The sequence below is a fragment of the Belonocnema kinseyi genome, chromosome 6, assembly GCF_010883055.1.
Source record: "Belonocnema kinseyi isolate 2016_QV_RU_SX_M_011 chromosome 6, B_treatae_v1, whole genome shotgun sequence".
NCBI classification, from domain to species: domain Eukaryota; kingdom Metazoa; phylum Arthropoda; class Insecta; order Hymenoptera; family Cynipidae; genus Belonocnema; species Belonocnema kinseyi.
Window position 1 is genome coordinate 2,282,239 of NC_046662.1, and position 22,276 is coordinate 2,304,514.

Genomic DNA, 22,276 nt, shown 5'->3' on the forward strand with positions numbered 1-22,276 from the left:
ATCTGATCCCTCAGGTCCGGAGTACTCTCTCTGCAAACAATTGGGTAACAGATTCAAGCAGGTACGTAGGTGCCTGGAAAGAATCCCGGGAAGAGTAATTCTTCACTGAACGAACTCTGCCCCCACTCCGGTATGGATGGAATTAGTAGAGGATCGAAAGACTGGAAAGATCGGACTTACTGACTCTATAGGGTTTGAATCTTCTAGAGAGCCAAATCCTAAGAATAAAACACCTTTGCTGTTCTCAAGAAGTCAATCTCTTAGTAAGTCAAAATGTGCCGTTTCTGATGAATCTTTCGGAAACGAAACTTTAGTGGATGGCGCCACATACAATATTTTTTTGAAATTTGATAAACAGACACTAGTTGGAATTATTGTTGACTCATGCATTGTTATTATTTTTTTCATAAATCATTATTAATCAGCATTCGACGATTACCTCTTTGCTAAATAATTTGAATTCATTTACATTATTTTCTTTTGTTCAAATGATTTATTTCTTCAATTACATCAGGCGCAAAATAAATGTTTACATAATTTCGCAATTGGATAAATAATTCAGATTTCTTTGAACGTACGGTTTGCCTAGAAAAAGCAGGAATTCATTTTATATTACCAAATTCTCAACAGTTTTCAATTTTTCAGTAGTATTTATTTGTCTTGTTTTAACAATTTTGTATCATTTTATTCACAGAACGCATTTTCTGCTTTCCCGCGATAAGAACCGCATACTTTGAATAAAATTATATAAATGGTATGCTTTATACGAAAATGAAGCGTAGAAGTAATATAAAATTTTTACGACATGTAGGTGCTTAAAGAAAAGAAAATAGTACCTGAAAATATTATAATGAGTCGAAAATTTTGTAAATTTAAATTTTTCTCCTTGTTTTCTATAGTAAATATGTGTGTACTTCAAAAATCGGTATTATTTCACTGAGTGAAGTTTTTGGAGGAAATTATTTTCATATAATCATTGTTTAAAAAAGTCATGACGTGAACAAAATAAAAATTTATGATATTTAAATAGGAAAACAATCCAATGTAAAATCCTTCTTTAATGTCCAATAATGAGTATGTATGAGCGCCGAAATGTTGATGATTATTATATATATTTTTTTAACGTTTTTTATTGGGATTTGATAATGGTGGGAATCAAAAGGACGAAAGAAATAAAAAATAGAAGGAAGGGATTTGGTTGGTTGCCTTCTCATTTTTCTTTCCTCCTTTTTAATTTCGTCCAAAGTGAAGATGAAAAGTTTTCTTTTCTTTTTTTTTTGGGGGGGGGGGGAAGTAAGGGAAAAGAAATGTTCCTTTTTTCAGTTTCCAATCGGAACATTTTGTGGTGGTTGTCCAAATTTAGTCGTTAGATTCTTGATTTTATTTTCAGGAATTCTTTTCGTGAACAAGATACAAGCATGGTGTCACTTATATATGGAAAAGTATAATGTTGGAATTGAGTATAATTGGTGACAAAATTGAGAATTTTATTCAAAAAGAACGGTTCTCTCTGAAAAGTACCCATTTTTTATAATTTGCGGGAAAAAATATTCATAGTCCGTCAATTAATTACAATGTTATGCAATACTTCTATTTGGTCTATTTGCACCCAAAAATTGAAAATTAAATTTCAAATTGATTGATGTAAATTTTTCAATATAATAATTTTATCATCGAGTATTATTATTCTCCTAATTCATTAATTATTATTTAGGCAATGATAATAAATTACATTAATCTATAAGATATTACAAAATAAAATTTGGAAAAAATTAAATTTTTCGAAAATAAATTTATTCAATAAATGAAATGTATGACAAACTTTAACAATCGTTTACAAAATAAAAGGGATTGAAAAATATAATGGTTTAGAAAATAAAATAGTTAAAGAAATTAAATTTCAGGGCAAAGAAATAAATTCAAAAATATTATTAAACAAAAAGGATTTAAGTGAATGATAAAATTGATAATAAAAGTAATTAATTTAAAAGAAAATTATTGAAAAAATAAAATTAAAGAAAACATAAAATGGCTAAACAATCAAATTCATGAAGAAACGAAAGGATATAAGAAATGAAATATTTTAAAAAACTTAAATTGTTTAAAAACTTAAATTGGTTACTGAATGAAGTTAGGAAAATCAATTCTCTTTTTAAATTACAAATTTTTAACGAAATAGTTGTTGAAATAAAAGTTACAGATATTTGGACAATAAAATTAAAAATAAAATTTTAAACAAATTCATGTGAATTTTAATTAGAATATTTTTATCATCAACTATTAGGATTCTCTCAACTAATTTATTATTATTTAGGCAACGATAATAAATGACATTATTCAAACAGATATTGAAAAAATGAAAGGGTAAAAATAAAATAAATTGTTTAATAAATTAAATTTTTGAAAAACAATTTTATTTTAAAAAAATGAAATGTTTGACAAACTTAAATAGTAGTTCACAAAATAAAAGGGGTTGAAAAGAAAAATTGTTTAAAAAATTAAATTTCAGAAAGAAAATAGATTTGAAAAGATAATTTAAACGAATAAAAGAATTTTAAAAAAATTATAAAATTGCTAACAAACAGTAATTACTTTAGAAAGAAAATTCTGAATGTTTTTTATTTTACATTATATCATTATACCATCTTACATTAATATCAAGAAATTGGTATTCAATTATAATTATAGGTAAATAATAATTATTTACAAATTTACTTACTTTTTAACAATTATATATTATGAATTATATAACTAATTACTACATTATTATCTCATGATCAAATAATGATGTAAATTATATAGTTGTGTTTTGCGTATAATATAATTTGGAATTTGTGAGAAATTGCTAAATTACTATAAATTAGCTTTAATTCTTATTTGAAAAACAAATCTCAGAGATTAAAATAATATTGCATAGAGAGAGAGAGAGAAATTCCACAGAGCTGAAAGTGGGTTCAAAACCTAAGTCTTTCGGATAGCAGTTCGCTCTCTTCGGGATCGTTTAAAAGTATCTTCAATTGAGTTTTCATCGGAAGCACAACCTTCCGTAATTTTGGAGGTTTCGATCTTTTAAAGATGGAATCATGCTTTCTGTCGCAACTCATTCATTTTTGAGTGATTGAGAAGGAACCAAAGTCCACTCGGGATGGGATAACTTTCTTCCTGCAGTAAATGTTTTCGGATCTTGGGAAGCGTTAAACTTAACAGGCCCTTTTTCGTCGGTTCAGTGAACGAAATACAAAGTGAGCAAAACCTATTTCTCTCAGTCCCTGACCACAGCCTCAACCGGCGGCCATGTTTCATCGAGCAAGGGAGGCTACCTGTACCATCGGCCAAGCACAGCCCTCACGAGTCAGCAGCGCCACTACCAGCGGCGAGAAGCAGTACTGTATCGACCGCAATTTCTGGCTCAACCAACCCTGCTAAACCATGTTGTTAAGTAACCACATTGAGCATTGACATAAAAATGCAGAGATTCGATAGGAAAGTAACGGAAGAAGGACGAGAGCAGATGGAATTTAAAAAAAAAACGCGAGCTTGCCCAGTGACTTCGAGGTAGCTGTTAACCTTTACCACTCGCCTTTAGTTTTCTCAGCCTCGGCATTGGACGCCCCCGCTGCGACTGCCAGTAACCGCGTGTGTTCTTTTTGCAAAGTATCACTGAGTGTGACTGTCCGAGACCCCCTCAATACCTGGAAGTTTTAGAATGCCTAGCTCAAAGCCCGACTTTAGCCTAGTGAGGCGAGCGTCTTTTAGGTAGGAAAACAGGCTTAAGCCCGCGACGATGAACGCTGGGCGGCGTTAGTGACATCACGGGTGTCTCGTATTTGAATTTCGGAATAGTTTAGAGATAACTTGGGGATTGATTACGGCAAATATGCGCGATATGTCACCATACAATTTAGCAGAACAGTTATGACTGGGTAGTTTCAATTATAGGTTAGAACGAATTGAATATTTTCTATGTCAATTTTTTTGTTATAATGAACTTAGTATTTTTATTGTAAATTATTGGTCTTAATCATACTGTTAATTTCTCTGTAACTCACTCGATCCCACTCCTTTCTTTTTATCGTGAATTTTCTTGGTGAATGCCCGGTAAGAAGGCTTGCATTAAGAAGTATTGAAAAATTTTATTCATTCAGTGGTAACGTGAGAAATATTGAATACTTCTGGATCCTGTTTTCGTCCTCCCGTTTTGAATATCCACGGAAGTTGAAGTTAGTTCTCAAATTGAATCCCTCACTGTGGCTAGCGCTGACATTATTTTGCTGAATACCACAATTCAACCAAGAATTAGAAAAATCTTAATCCCTTTTAATTTAGCAAATTTAGCTACATTGATTTACTGTTTTTCGAATAATAAACAGGCAAAAAGCTTTTTAAAACATAGCGTCGGTCATTTTACGATGCCAGGAGCAATTTCCACACAGAAGGTTCTGTTGAAAAATAATTATTTAAATTTTGTATCATGATTTTATATTTTTTCAATTGATAATATTTGAACAAAGCGAACATTTGGCGATAAAGAAATGTATTCTTACATACAATCCTACAAGATTTGGAAAAGTTCATGCGAACAGTATTAAAAACACATTTTTCTCGAAAAAAAAATTAAGCTCATATATAAATTTCAGAATTATATTTTAATATGAAGAAAAATTCACGTTATAAATTTTTCATTTATATTATTATGAAATATTTTTTATTTTTCTGTGTTTTATATAATTTTAGAATTCAAAACTATGTACTTCTGTATTTATGTACATGCGTAGGATTAATTTCTTCGAGTAGCTGCTTAACGATAACACCTTTTAAGTATCATTATTATCGTAGTAAATAAATCACAGATCGGAACATTCTCGCTTTTTGTTCATATCTCTATATTTCGAATATTTTATTTTCAATTACCATCTGATTTTAAGAAACTTTCCTGTTTATTTTAACGTGAAATACTTACCGGTTGAACTCAGTTGTATTTAAAATGGATCAATCTTAAATAACTGGACATTTATCATGCAAATTTCAGCTGCAATGATTTTTCGTGAAATAATTCTAGTTTTACCTAGTGTTTGCTTAATAAACTGTTTTCAATTATAAGCATACCTAAATTTAAACGCCATAATTAAAAAAGGTATCCGAAAAAGAGAGATTTGGGCAATGACGAAAAATGTAAGCCTCCAGAACGATTTTTCATTAACTGTATATTGTAATAACATCTTGGTTTTAACATTTCAATCTAACTTTGATTCACAAACAATTTAAAAGTTTAGTTTCACATATTCTTAAATTGCAAAAACGGGACGGAAAATTACGATTTAGGCCTGATTAAGACGTATCATGTTAAAATTATTTGTTATTGAACAACCAAGAGGAGTTTCCTTCTGCTCAATGAAGCTCAGTTCGGAAACCTTGCCACTATACATGTTTATTTTCACACGCGTTGATTTGAGATTATTACCTGTATAAATTCCACGAAGCATTGTATTATTATTATTAAATATTGCAAGAACGTCACCAGTGCGTGTTGTTAAAACGTTTAGTTCTCCAGTTGGCACAGGCGCAAGGATTCTGCGATCTCCTCTCACATAAATTGGCATACCAACAGTAAAATTGTATTTACGAATTTCGAAAAGTGTTTCCGGATTCTTGTGGGAAGTGAGTCGGAAAGATTTAAGTTGTTCAGAAGTACGCATACATCCAATAAGAACATTCGAATACTTGACAGGAATGAAATACTTGGCACGAGGAGACCTAGACCTCTCACGGGGAGGAGGGTTGACAGAAGAACGAGACATGTCAGAAGAATGAGGCATGGTAGGAGGAAGATTCAGGTCAAGAGGATAAATACTGTCAGAAAAAGAATCTAAGGAAGGAGAAGGTTGGCAGCGATTAATTCCATGAAGAGGTGCGCCATCTGATGAATGCGCAAACTCTGCATCTGGTCCTGCAAGATGAAACAGAAGATTAAATTTGGTTTGGCCCATATATTACTTAAAACTTGAGGGGACTAGGAGGATTCAAAAGAGCTCCAATTGTTTTTTTTTAGGTTGAAAGATGGTCCGAGAAATGTTATGTAACTTTTTTTGAAACTTTATAGTTTAGAAAAATAATATGAGATGGTCGTGTGGGAGGAATGAACAGATTTTTTCTTGAAATTGGTTTTTGAGGTATGTGTAAAAGTTGAGGTAACCTATCAAGATAACACGTAATTTAAACAGACTGGATATTAGTCTTCCTATTCTTTTTACAGTTTGTCTACCACCCTATGTTTTGACTTTTTTGCCTCGTTATAATAATGAAGCATCATTATTATAAGTACATGACCTAGGGGGATCGTTTTTTTAAAAATACCTTCAGCATTCGCACGTTCATTAGTCATCCCCACACGTGAGAGAAAGTCTCTTTCTTTGGTCGGCATACCTGATGATATTTCTGTGAAAATACACAAAATGTATGTACTTGTAATTTTCGTAATGCATTAAATATAGCAGAATAAAAATTTTATTAATTTTAATTTAAATGCGCCTAAATTGATGTCGGCTTCTTTTAAATATTTCTTTTAAATGTCAATAATCAACGACAATAACACGAGGCCACAAGATGAAACTGAGGTGGGGCATCTTTCAGCCTACTTGATATTATGTTTTTGGGGTCGCTGATCACGATCCATGTGTCCATATGACCCTATCACGTCTATATTTAGGTCAAATGAAGGTTAAACACCTTAATTCGATTGATGCAATTTTTTCACCCCGAGCACGAATGTCGCACTCACAAATTAAACATGGATACTTTGTGTTTCCGCTTTTTTGACTTAATAAAATACTGGTTATTTTCAAATCTCCAACTAATTGCCACTTGTGACTATCATACTTCAATTTTTCTAGTAGAAAATGCAGATTATTGTATTGCTCTTTCAAGATCACTGAATGAGCAACCGGTATGGGGGCATATATTTTTCCATTGTGAAGTAAGACAGCTTCCAAACTCCTCACTGATGAATCAATAAATAGCCGCCAGTCATTAGATAAATATTGAACACTTTTATACTTATTCATCAGTCTTTCAACATCATTGCAATGAACCAAATCCTTTGCTTTAAATAAGAACTTCCGGAATAGGCGATCTCGATCACGATAAAAACTCACTCGAGTACCTGGTGGAAAAAAATTCTTCTCTTTTATTCTAGGAGCTACGAGTTCGGAAATTTCTTTCGAAATTCCTGCGTCTCGAACCAAGTCACTTAGCTCGTCTTGAGTAAAATCATGATTCACAACAAATCACATTCTTCTATCTGTATCATTAGTTTCTGTTTCAAAAGAGAATTCGTTAGTAAATATCTGATGTTCACAGATGCACAGAATATTGTAGAATTATTTTTTCTATTGTACCCAGATGTATTGGATAATCAGAATAGCAATCAGTGTCATGATCCTCTGGCTCTTACCAGATCGTAGGAGAAACAAATGTCTGTTTTTTCTTTTCTGTGATTCGCAGGGAGCAAGTGACGCATAATATTTTTGGAGTCCAAAAATTGTCCATTTTACTGGTACCTATATTGAAACATTTTTTGTGATTTGCTTCCAATGTATCTGTAAATTGCCTCCCTTGTTTCGTGATGACATATTTCCCACAAACAACGAAAAAGTTGTTTAATCGGTGATAACATAATGTTGTTGATGAACTTGTAGTGTTAGACTATAAAAGGGCCAAGTTTTCCTCAAAATTAGAGCTGCGGTCGCATGATGACGACGATTGCGGGGCCGCTTGCTCAACCTGACCAATCGCCGATACTGGGTTTCCGAATCCCTGTATAGTACGGCTACTTTCTCTTGTGCCTGCCACGACGGCTTGAACGCCTTCACCCAGGGACTTCGCCGGTGACCCGTTGTCCACCGCCACCACGTGGAGGTGCCCTGGGAGCAGACACAAAAAATCTCAATTCACGATGTCCCTTCTTATAGCATATTATGTAAGTAATAAATCTTGGCCTCTGTTTGACCTAGAGAATGACCCTGTTGGTCAAATAAAAGGTCATCCCTTACGGTGATAATGGTCAACAGTTGAATGTGATTACGTAAAAAGATAGGCCCATGGCCTGAAATTTAAAGTCGTTTAAATGTAAACATTCATGTTTGAAATTAAAGATTATCTCATTCAATTTCTCATTTTAGACTCTGAAATTATCATTTCACAAAATCACATCCACCGGGATCGTGATCAGCGACCCTAAAAACAGAAACGTTCCACTGGTTCCAGACCCGACCATAAGTAATCCATCAGCTGAGAGATCAAAAGAATGAGTTTACCTCTCGATGACCTCCAAACGACCCTCAGAGATCGATTCTACCAACAGGTCAAGACACGTTCGGACGTAAAATTTTCTGCTTTTTAAAAATCCGGTGTAAAAAAATTGCATGAATCGAATTAAGGTGCTTGACATTCATTTGACTTTGACCTAGACGAGATGGGTTTACATGGTAACCAGGATCGGGATCAGCGACCATAAAAGCGTAAAGATCTACTGGTTCGAGACCCGTTCCTATCTACGAAATCAGCCGAGAGATTAAAAAAAGGATTTGATCTCTAGATGACCTCCACGTGACCTTTAGAGGTAGGTTCGGCAAACAGATCAATACGTATTCGGACATAAAATTTTCAGCTCTTTCAGAATTCGCGGTCAAAAAAATTACATCAATCGAATTAAGGCGGTTGACCCTCATTTGACCTTGATCTACACGTGATGGGGTTATATGGAAACCGAGATCGTGATCAGCTACCCCAAAAACATAAAGGTCAACTAGGCTGAAAGATGCTCCACATCAATTTCACCTTTTTGCCCTGTGTGATTAGCTTACATTTGAACAAATCAATATTTAATTAAATCAAACCAACTAATGATGGCTTTTTCATAAGATATAATCGAGGTAACGACATTAAAATATTTTTCAACTTGATAGAACTCTCGTAGATTATTTAAGTTCCCTAAATATTTGTGAAATTCTACTAATTCCATTTGAAAATTAGCGAGAAATGTTAGTTTCTTTGAAAACGTTATCACTTTAATATAAATTCAACAAATCCTTTATTTTTTAATGTTTTATACGTGACAAATGCAACAGTTCAATGAAAAATCGAGATTAAGTAACATTTTTAATTTGATTGAAACAAGGAGTAAGGCAGTATTATGAAACTTTTAAATTGGCTAAGTCACCTCCACCAACAGCTGTTTGCTGATGATGAAAAAACAGAAATGATTTACAAACCTAATCTTTTTAACTTATCACGAAATCCAATTATACGAAACAGAACTAAATTTTTTTGAGCATTGGAAATTAAAGCTATGGGAAACTTAGAAAAATTAAAATTACACCAAACAGTAATGCAAAACTGGGAAAATAAGTAGAGTGTTGGTTCGGAAATATAAAAATTAGAGCAGCTGGAACTTCGTTGAGTCGTCACTTTATGTCCACCATTGCATGTCGAAAAACTCGAAAAAAAAGTTCTCTAATTGATTATAAAATTAAATTAAATAAAAAAGAAGGCCATTTAGTATTTAATGTCAAAATATTGGGCCTGTAAGAGTCCTTTTATTGTCTGAGGGTACAATCTTCATCATTTCATTTACGATTTCACCACCAGCACTCTCTTCGAACCAAAGAGGTTGAAAGATAACAGATTAAAATTCGATACCATGTAAGCAATAAGAAAGATCTGCGCTAGTACAAATGATTTAAAATAACCACTTTCTTAAGTTCCAGGTTTAACCTTTACTAAAAGAAAAGCTTTCCCTGCTGAATTCGAAATATCACTGACAACAGTAGTTAAGGACAATTGAAAGAAAAAGTGATCCATACTCTATAATACCCATTAAAATTAATTTATCGGTTCCACAAATCTCAAATTTTAACCTGATGAATCCGAATCCGAATTCATAAATATCAGATTGGCTCGGGTCCTAATCATAACCTCAAAAAACATCTGTCGAAAGGCGATTTTGCGCCAAATTCAAAAAAAGCAAGTAGCCTGCCCGGCGGACCAGAGTAGTGTATCCTTATGTATTTTGACCCGCTGAATCCGAATCCGAAGTCTCAAAGGTAAAATTGGCACGTATTTTTACCCTAAGCTCACAAAAACACAAGTAAGAAGGCGGTTTTTCGGAAAATTAAAAAAAATAGTTTATCCAACATATCAGAAGTGTTTATTCTTGTCTATTTTGTCCGATGAAACCAAATTTAAAGTTACAAATGCCTGACGGTCATGTCACTTTCTTTTTTTTTCGAATTTAGCCCAAAACCGCCTTTTAACGGATGTTTTTTGAGGCTAGGGTTAAAACACAAGTCAATCTGATATTTCTGATTTTAGATTCGACTTCAGCGAGTCCAAATACAAAAGGATACATGGCTCTGGTCTGCCGGTCAGATCACATTTTTTGTGGTTCTGTGTAATTAAAAAAAATCCAACGACCACTTACAGATTCTGAACCTATTTTTTCTGTTATGCTAGGCTTCTTATCTGTCATAAAATTAAAAATTGAATCTCCTATTATGCAGCCGTAATGAGTCGTTATTCTTACAATTCATTTTCAAAACATCGATTTTTCAATATTTTTTAAAGGCCTTTTTTTTTAAAAAAATCACAAATAATTTATGGGTAGTTGGTATAAAAAGTAATTTAAAAAATTTATAATACCCAGAATTTCAAGTTTTTTTAGAGATACTATTTCTCAAAAAGGTCGAAAGCGTTCAAGAAGTTTTGAATATTCTACAAATAAATTAATTTTACACTTACCAATGAAACTTAGAAAAACAAAAAAGGTTAGGAGCACAATAGAAAGGATCTTCATTTTTTTAAAAACACGAAAGACTAATAAAATAGGAATTTTTAGAAGATTGTGACGAATGAATATTCTGATTTTTCTTCAATATATATTATTATCAGGTATTTGTGTTTTCCCATGGCCTAATCGCGCCCTTGTATTATTTTGTTTACCTTGAGAATCTCTAATAATTTATCATTTAAGTAAACTAAATTCTTCTCCTATGTATGCTTTTATTACTTTTTTGTGTTTCTTGCAAACTATTCATTAAACAAAAAAGCCTGTCAATAAGAAATTGAGTAATTATATTTTCAGTTAAAAAATAATGTTTGACCAAAGAGAAGAATTTTCAACTAATTTTATGGGCTATTCAATTGGAATAGCAGTAATATCTTGAATTTAAAAGAGTTTCTACAATTTAAAAAAAAAACATTTAAAAAAATAGTGGAATTTATAAATAAAGTCATTAATTTTAAAATGGAATAGTTCACTTTGAGGCCAAGAAGAACATTTTTAATTAAAAAGTCGAAATTTCTTAAAATCCTCTGAATTTTTTAAATATCCGGTGTCTGCCGTACATGGAAAAACTGAAAAACCTTGAATATTCGGGGAATTTTAAATTAGGGTTGACAATTTTTTTTGCTGTTTACATATTTTTTAAGTGTAATATCAACCATTATATTTTTTTCAATATTCCTTGTTTTCCTTGCCTATTCTTTTGACTGAAAATTTATTTATTTTATTTAAATATTCCATCATCTTAGTTATAAATTTATCTCTCAGATAAAAAAAAATCGTCTAAAATCTGTGGATATACTTTCTAATCTTAAAAAATCTTTTTAAATCATCGATACCCCTTTACATTTACAAAAACTCTGTTAGAACCACTTGGAATCCTTTTAAATGTTTGAAAATATTTTGCGACCTTGTGCAATACTTTATAATCTTGTAAAATCTCTTGAGATCGCTTAAGCTTTCGATATCCATTAAAATTTACGTATATCCTCCAAAATTTGTTAAATTACTTCGCTATCTCTTGCAATAATATACTACGACTTCTTTTAAAATATTTTAAAATAATTTGAAATCCTTCCAAGTTTCTTGAAATCCTTAGAAGTCCTTTAAAATCTTTTGCGATCTGATAAAAGTTTTGACTTGCCTATAAATCTTATAAAATCCCTCGGAAAAATTGACATATCTAATTATTTGCAATACGATAAACTTGCGTGAGCTCTTAATATCTTCTCAAATAACTTTAAATCTCATGAAACACATTAAAAGCTTTAAAGAGTTCGTTCAATTTTCATAATTCTTTGTAAACATTTTTGGTTATCTAAATTTTTCTTCTTCATTTAATTCCTAAATTAAACCTATCTGTGCCCTAAATATATTTTTTGACTCACTCAAATTTTTCTGAAATCTTGCAAAATCCTACACAAAAAAGAGACATTTCATAAAAATTTTCGAGATACTTTTTTGGTTAGATCTGAAAACTTCCAAAACTTGTTTGAATTGCTCCAAGAACTGTATGAAAACTATAATTTGCTAAAATCTGTGTTTCTTTTTTATTGAAAAATCTTTTTGATTTTAAAATTTATCTCTTTGGTAGGAATATTTTTGCTTTTCTATTAAAATTACAACGGTTTGGTTTATATTTAAAATCTTTTTTAGTTGGACATTCAACTTTTTTGTTAAAGTTTTATCTTGTCGGGTGGATTTAACTTTCTTTTATTTTAAATTTAGGTCCAAATTTCATGTCTTTGATTGTACATATTATTTTGTTGAAAAATCGTCTTTCTTTTTATAAATGAAATTGCTCCAACAGCCAAAATAACTAAAAATTGTGAGTCGACGATCCGGGTAGACCGGATCAATCACTAGGTACTTTATTACGTATTCTAGAGGAACTTTAGGATTAATCTTGTTTTAGGCGAATGAATAACACTGTCACGTGTTGCAACTCTAATTTATTGTTTCTGGCCCTTGTATATCCGAATTTCAGAAATCCAATCCATCAAGTCAAAACCATTCGATGCGCACAGATCGGGTCCATATAACGTCACATGCAGCAAGTCTCTCTGCGGCGAGTCTCACCTGCAGCATGTCACATCTGAGGCATGTCACATCTGCGACTTGTCACATCTGCGGAATGTCTCATCTGCGGTAAGTCACAACTGCGACATGTCACATCTGTAGCATGTCACCTCTGCGGCATGTCACATCTACGGCATTCCTCATCTGCGGCATGTCACAGCTGCTGCATCTCTACTCAGCGGCTTCTCTCCCGCGCGGCATTTCTCACTGTGAAATTGACATTTTCGCGGCATTTCTCACCAGTAAAAATTCTCCCAGTGACATCTCTCCCTTCCAAAAAATGTTTAATGTCCAATTAAAAATGGCTAAACTGAGGCAAGTCTCCCTGGACTAATTGCCCTCCCAGTGGTATCTCTCCCCCGGAAAAATTTTTCGGGTTCATATTAAAATATTAAAACTGCGGGAAGCCTCCCAAAGCTAATTGTCACATCTGCGGCATCTCCGATCATTGAAAAGTCTCCCCACTGGTATCTCTCACCACTAGAAAAATGTTCAAATCCACATCAAAGTGGCAAAAGTGTGGCAAGTCTCTCACGACTGATTGTCACACCTGCGGCATCCCTCGCCCGCGACAAGACACCCCAGCGGCATTTCCCATTCGGGAAAAATTTTGCAATCCACATCAAACTGGCAAAAGTGAGGCAAGTCTCCCAGGATTAACTCTCGCCCGAAAAAAAACTTCTTAAGTACTTCCAAAAGTGAAACTACTGCAGCAAGTCTTCACAGCGGCATCTCTCCCCCACAAAAATTTGGTAAGGACTTCTAAAAATGGCAAAAGTGCGGAAAGTCTCCCCAGCGGCATCTCTCCCCCAAGAACATTTTTTAAGAACTTCTAAAAATGGAAAAAGTGCGGCAAGTCTTTCCAGCGGCATCTTTTCCGCACGAAAATTTTCTAATTAGTTCTGAGGATGGTAAACCTGTAGCTAGTGTCCCCAGTGGCATCTCTATCCCTATACAATTTTTAACTACTTCCAAAGATGAAAAAACTGCGACAAGTCATATAAAAAAACTGCTGGGGAGACTGGCCGAATTTTTGCCATCTTTAAAACTACTTAAAAAATTTGTTATGGGAGAGATGCCGCTGGGGAGACTTGCCGCACTTTCGAAATTTTTAGAAGTAATTAAAAAAATATTCATGGGGGAGAGATGCCGCTGAGGAGACTTGCCGCTAGGTAGAGATTCCACAGTTGTAACATGCTGCAGATGAGGTATGCCGTAGATGTGAAATGCCGCAGAGGTGGCATACCACAGATGTGACATGCCGCAGTTGTCACTTACAGCAGATGAGACATTCCGCAGATGTGACAAGCCGCAGATGTGACATGCCGCAGGTGAGAATCGCCGCAAAGAGACTTGCCGCATGTGGCATGATATAGATCCCACAGATCAAGCTTCAGTTCGCAACTGAACTCATCGAGGCCTTGAGTTACTCGCTCGCCTAGCTCCTTCCCTCATACGCATTTCTGATATGCAAAAGAAGTTCGTACTAACAAGAACTTTTTTTAAATTTAAATGTTGTGAATAACGAAAAAAATTCCAAATGGTGAGTCGAAGACCCGTATGCACCGGGTCACGGATCAGGTAGTTCTACGAAAATTTTTTCAGAACTTAAATTGTGTCAACTACCAAATGACTAAAAATTGTCAGGCGACGATCAGGGTGCACCGGATCGAGTGCAAGGTACTTGAATACGTATTCTACAAGAATTTTTGAAAATTTCGATTTTTTAAGCAACGAAAACAATTCTTAATGGTGTGTCGTCAACCCGGGTGGAGCAGGTCGCACTCTAAGCAGTTTAGGACGTATTATACGGGAACTTTTTAAGCACTTATATTATGCCAACTGCCAAAGTAACTACAAATTGTAAGCTGAAGAACCGGATGAACCGGATCGCGCAGCAGGAAGCTTACCACGTATTCTACAAAAACTTTTTAAAAACGTAAATTGTTCCAAGAGCCGAAATAACTAAAGATTGTGATTCGACAAACCGTTTGCACCGGATCAAGCACCAGGTAGTTAAATACGTATTCTACGAAAAATTAAGAAAAGTTTAAATTTCGTGAATAACAAAAACGATTCCAAATACTGTTTTACCAGCCTGAATGCATCGGGTCGCACCCTCAGTAGTTAAGTGCTTAAAAAGTTCTGAATATTTTTTACCAAGCAGGAAAGTTCAACAGCAACGGTCCAGACGAATGGAGCAAAAGGTCAGTATCAAAACCATTCCCAGTTTTTTTAGTTATGGAAATCTATGTGATACTTTATTAATATTGTTCAAGAGAAAAGGCATTATATAATATATTACAGAATAGTATTACTAAAAATGCTTGTGATACTTTGGATCAACTCGAAATTCAATTAACTCCCTTTTTCCTAAACTCCTTTCAATGAAAGTGAATAAACAATTTTGAATTTTCTAATTGTAGGTTCCAAGAGTTTTTGATTTTTACATGCACTTTAACGAGTGAAAAAGGTCTTAACATCTATGATTTCGCATTTTACGATAAGCATCCCACTCATCGTAAGAACTGCAAGGGAATTTTGGTACCAGATACTAGAATTTTGCGGTAATTTATGGAATATTACCATATATAATTGGTCAAATTACTGAAAACTATCATAAATTTCTGGAAATTCATAAACATATTTCACCTATGTAACAATTTATATAAATATTAGTATGCGAACAATATTATGTTTAGAGATTCAATATTCTGAGTAGTATACAAATTTAAACGATATAATAATATATAAGTTTTCTAATGCATCTAATGTTGGTGTAATGATTTTTCAAATGGTAAAAATAGCAGTACGTTTTTTTTCACTATGAAGTAAATTTGGGGAGGAAGAAATAATGAGAATATTCTTGGGACATGAATGTTTTGAAGAATTTATTAATTCCCTTTTAACGTACAGTCATAAAAAATATTCGAAACATATTTTTCTCGTAACATAAAATCTAGGTCATATATAAGTTTTTTTTAAATATGTTTTAAAGTAAATAAAAATTGACCTAACTCATGTTTTATTCATAAGTGCTCGCGATCAATTTCCTCGAGTCGCTGCTTGAAACTAACACCTTATAATTCTCATTATCCTCGCCTTCAACGGATCACATTTCGGATAATTTTTTCCTTTTTTCATATTTCTAAATTTCGCCTATTTTATTTAAAACCCCTAAGTTTTAGGACCTTTTTTATTCTCTCAACGTGTTAACTTTAGCTTTATTTGAAATTAATTGATTTAGAATAGTTGAATGTTCATAATATGAGTCTTAGCAGCATTAATTTTTCGTAAAATAATCATAGTTTTAACTAGAATTTGCTGAAATAAATGATTTTAATTATAAGGGTACTTATTGACAGCCGTAATGATTGATAATTGCGGTTTAGGCCTGGTGAATACGTAATATATTTAAATGCTTCGATGTTAAAGGATTAAGATATATTTAAAATTTCCTTCATTAAATAAGCGGTTTAAAAAATTGCAATTTAGACCTGTCTAAGGAATACCACGTCAAAATAATGAGATATTGATGGACAATGAGGAACTTCGTTCAGTTCTTTCAAGGTCAGTTGGGAAACCTTGCCACTATAGATGTTTATTTTCGCCCGTGTTGCATCGAAACTGCTACTTATGTATATTCCACGAAGCCTTGTATTATTATAATCAAATATTGCAAAGACGTCGCCATTGCTTGTTGTTAATACATTTTGTTCTTCGGTTGGCATAGGCACAAGAGTTTTACGCTCTGCTCTCATATAGATTGGCTTATTAGCAGGAAAAGTGTATTTGCGAATTTCAAATAGCGTTTGCGGATTTTTGTGAGAAATTAGTCGGATACATTTAAGTTTTTCAGGAGTATTCATACATTCAAAAAGAGAATTTGAATATTTCATGGGAGTAGAATACCTGACAGGAGTAGAATACCTGACAGGAGTAGAATACCTGACAGGAGTAGAATACCTGACAGGAGTAGAATACTGGGTACGAGGAGACCTAGACCTCTCACGGAGAGGAGGCTCAGCAGAAGAGCGGACTCTGTGAGAAGAATAAGGTGTGGTAGGAGAAAGATTCAGGTTAAGAGAAAGATGTTTGTTGGAAGAAGAAGTGGAAGAAGAAGGTTCGCAGCGACTAATATTAAGAAGAGGTGCGGCATCTGGTGAAGAAACAAACTGTGACCCTGATCCTGAAAAAAGAAACAGAAAATAAAATTTTTCTCAAGGCTTTTCATATATTGCTTAACGCTTTTAAGGGAAGTGCTGAAAAATCTTACGCGACTTCTTTTTTAACTAATAGTTCTAATATATAATATGAGATTCTGAATAGAGAGGAGTGAACAAATTTGTGGTTGAATTTAATTTTTGAGGTAAGGGTAAAAGTTGAGGTGTCCTCAAAGGTAGCCTAAAACCTTAAGATTCTACTTTTCCAGAGAGAAACGATAAAAAGAATTAACATTAGAAGTGCATGACTTAGAATGGTCATTTTGTTAAAAATTAGGGATACCTCCAGGGTTCTCATGTTTGTTAGTCATCCCCAGACGTGACAGCAAGTCTCTTTCTTTGGGTGGCATACCTGATGACATTTCTGTAAAAAGACACAAAAGTTTATAAATGTTTAATGTATCATAATGCATTAAGAATAGTAAAAGCAAAATTCGATTGTTCAATTTTTTATCCTCTAAATCGGCTGTCGTTTATTTCAAATATTCCTTCAAAATGTTGCATTTTTACAGTTTAAAATTGTAGTTATTCAAGTTCACTATGCAAAGTTTATGATAGGGCCTAATATTATTTCCGTAATGGTCTACTTTAAAAGGCTGCGTATTTTAACGTATTTAATAATCAAATAGAAAATTGTATAATTCTTAAATTGAAATTATTTAACTTTAACCCCTGCTCTTAAAACGTAGAATATTTTAGTGTTTCTAAATACTTGTAAAATTTTAATTACTCCTTTAGAAAATTAGCGAGAATTTTATCATTAAAATATGGATGTAAATATAAATTATTCACACACCTAATCTACTTTACTTATCAAAGAAGTCAATAAAACAAAACACAACTGAATTTTTCGGAACATTAAAAATTAGCACAATAGGAAACTCAGAAAAAAAACTAAAATTACACCCAAAAGTATTTGAAACCCTGAGTCTTTTCGACTCTACTTATGGTATAACAAAGTAATTTGAAAAAGAGAGAAGTAGTTGTTTTTTAATATTAAAAGCATGACGGCATCAATATCCGCACATTTATATAAAATTGAATATTGTGGCATGCTACTTTTTATTTAGCCTTCATTTGCACTATGATTTCAAATGAATGCTTCAATAAAGAAAGAAGTTAATCGAAGGTGTCACTCACTGGTCACATGTTACAAATTAGAGTCTCCACCTTATCACAGAAATGTATTTCAATGTCTTTGTAAGCATGGATGATAATTAAACTGTTTTTTAAGCTTTGAGGACCACGTCTCCGAACGACCTTACCATAGAAAATAATTTTAGATCATCAGCTTGAAGCAAGAGTTTTCCGAAAGTTATCATTTGGATGGTGTCATTGTTAAACACGATGAATAGTATCGGCCCAAGGTGCAAGCCCTGGGGGACTCTTAAACTTTGGCAGAAACTATAAGATTTGAATTCTTTTATCTTAGGTACTGTGCCATATTTGTTGCCATATTTTTTCTCTTTTTCAAGTAACTAGTATGCATCCAAGTGTCCAGGTTGGTCGACTACGGAGCCCAATTGGTGCGCTATATATATTTTTTCTTTTTTAAGTACCTGGCGTTTTATTGTAACATTATTTATTTATATTTAACTGAATATAATGCTGAACATAAATCAAGAAACTGTTTACGCAGTACAAAACGAGAGGTTGTTCACCAAAAAAACTGTTATGAATTTTTCGAGGCTCTCATTTAGAGTACATTTGTTTATGTAATTTCTCCATGATAATTAAATTTTGTTAAGGCTGCTGAACGCTATTAGGTAGGTTACGTAAGTAACTGAGTGAGTATGTATGTGTGTGTATTTAAAAAGAAATACACGCACTTTTCAAACAAATCTGTTTAACACTTTACCCTTTCTTTAAATACGTATAACTTTCAGTAAATATACCCTTTTTTAACACAGAACAAACACAAAATTATACACGAAAAAAGGACTTAATTTTCATTAATGAAACCTTATTAGTAACGCTCTTATTAAAGGAGTACCAATTTAGAATGGGGTCAAGATTTTAGATCAAATAAGTTACTAATCTTAGTTAAGATATAACGCCTTGTAAACAGTGGGCGATGGACGACGTCTTCTGAACAGTGAACGAGATACGACGTTTTTGAACCGCGAGAAAGTATCATAAGCGGTCAACTAGATACGACGTCTTTTTAATCTGCGAGCAAAATACTACGTCTGTTCAACCACAAGCTAGATACGGCATGTATTGAAACCGTAGTGAGAGACGACGTTTCTTTAAACAAAAATCAGACACTACGTTCTTCCACTCATCCGTCGACATTCAGATTTGATACGACCTATACACTGAAAATCTTTTGAGCACGCAGCTGTCTTCTTAGTGGCAACGCTGCGCCACCACGACGCTTGGTGCAGTGGCCAGATCACATTTTAGTAAGCTATAGTACCAGATGTGCGAGTAGATCCTTTCCCGTGTGTTGGGAACGCAGCAGTTCCACAAGAGAGAATGAAATGGCCCTACGAGTATAAACTATATGCATTACTCCGCACGAAACTCGGCGTGAGGATTCCGTGCTCCCGACTGAAGGGAGCGTTACTGTACCAATACTGTTGGGACTACAGCTGTTCCAATGTGGGAAGACAGCGTTCCCAATATGAGGAAGGATATGCACCAAGTTGCTGGCGAGCAGCGCGTGACACATTTGGTGTTCCAGCTCCACCGCTTGGGCGAGCAGTTCGCCCAAAAAATTTTCAGTGTAGTCATTTACATGTTGTCGGGTACGAATTTTATATATTGGGCTAATTAAGGAAAACTTCTACCGCTTTAAAAACCTCCAGTTCTAAACAATCGATTATATTAGTTTTAAAGCTCGTATTTCACACTGTAAAACAATGAAGACAATTTCGCCCAATAAGGAACATTGGAGGAACTGCTAGCTAGTTGCATTCCATTTAAAAAATCAGGATTGCTAAATCTCTAAAATCAATTTTTACATGTTTTACGTATCACCGCGCCTTCTTCTAAGGCGAAGAAAATAGTTTCGGTCGAGTAGGGTGAATTCTTTTAATGGGAATGAAAAGGAAATGCAGTATTTTAATGTTCCTTATCGAAGGCGATGTTATTGACTGATGATTTTTTAGGTAAAGTTCGTAGGGCCGCCACCTATTATATTGTGCTCTAAAGCTTAAGGTTTTTCATTTAAATCTACCTTGGAGAAACAAACAGTTCTAGTTAGATCAAGAGTTACAAGACATAAAAGTAAAGGCAACGAATTAATTTGTAGACCTAACATATTAACCACCGGTCAAGGTTCTTTATTTTGGGTGAGATTTTACGTGAAAGTAATTCTTTAATTGATTATTTAATAATATTTTCAAAACCATTTGAGCATAAAGGAAGATCGCAACTATTATGAACTGATTCAAAATAACGGTTCCTCAAGCTCAAGGTTAAACCACTATTAAATTAAAAGTTTTTCTGGCTTATTTCGTGTTAGCTGAAAAGTCTTTTAGAAAAGAACAATCCATAATAATATGAAGGATCTTTATTATTAAAATTGCAGAATGAACGATTTTTCATGCTAAATTCAAAATAACAGAGACGAGATAACTTTATTAAAATTAAAAGATAAAGTTTTCTTGTTGTTGAAATAAAAAAAAATTAAATCTTTTATTACGAAAGTCCTAACTAAGACGAAAACTCTTGACATTAATTTTCATAATAGCGGTATTTTCAATTTTTTTTTAATAGCGATATTTTGCAAGAAAAAAGGCTCATGTAAATTTAAATTTTTGGTTTCCAAACTGTTTTAAACACTTTATAAATCCCGCAATGTTCAGTTTTTCTAAGCGATAATTTAGATCAAAAATGTGGAAAATCTCCAAACTACTAAGTTTAAGAGTGTAAATTTCGATATCTGGGCTTTAGATATTGTAAATATAAATTACTTTTATACTCACTAATACAATTGAGCATAACAACATATGTTAACCCCGCAATATAAAGGATCTTCATAATTTCACAATACAGGAAAGACTAATCAATCTCGAATTTGTAGAAGATTGCAACTAATAAATATACTGATTTTTCTTTTATATATACTTTCTGAGGTATTTGTATTGTTTAGCATGCCATAATCGCACACGTGTGTTATTATTTCACCTTGAGAAATTATAATAATTCATAGATAAAGCAAAACTAATATTAACCTCTAAGAACGCTATCATTCCTTTATTTTTCTTCTAAATGATTCAGCTAACGAGGATACTAGCAGCTGTCTATTTAAACCCCGAAATAAAATTCCTGACAATTCTCAAAGAATTTTCAAACAAATACTTGAATTTTCAACTTAAGAAGATCAGGTTTAGACGAAAAATAGAATACTTTAATTTTTAGGGAAAAAATTATAATTACAAGAAAGAGTTTATATTTCAAAGTGTTTAACTTTCTACTAAGTAGCCCCATTTGCAAACAAAAATATGAATTTTTAACTTAACTAATGACTATTCATCTAGTGTTCTTGAATTTTTAACCAAAAAAATGAGTTTATAGAGATAATATGTGAATTTTTAATCAACAAGATAAATTGTAAACCAAAATTGGGATAGTGATATTTTCAGTCAACTGAATTAATGTTCAACCAAAGAGATGCATTTTCAACTTAAACCACGGACTATTCAATTGGAACAATAGTAACGTTTTTAGTTGAAAAAATTATTTATAAAATAAAGAGAAATTATTTTCAAAAAAAGTTACAGTTTTTTAAGAAAGTAATGAATTTTCATTTAAAAAAATAGAATTCTATGCCAAAAAGATGAATTTTCAATTGATATTATGAATCTACAACATAAAAAAATTCTGAATCAAGAATTGAATGGGTAAAACATCAGTAGCACAAATTAATGTTAACCTAACAAAAAAATAAAACTTTTCAAACAAATAGTTAAAGTTTCAAATAGAAGAGTTAAATATGTATCGCGCGAAAATCCCTAAAGGTAGATGTAGTTGCTCTTTATTTTTAGCACAGATCTTAAGGCCATGTGATGAGGGGGTCTCGTGACCAGATTCCTACGTTACCGACGCTTTTTTATTTCCTAACTCATATTTACACAAAGCGCCACATCGAGTTGAAAGCTTGGGATACTTAACTAGAAGCACAAAGAAT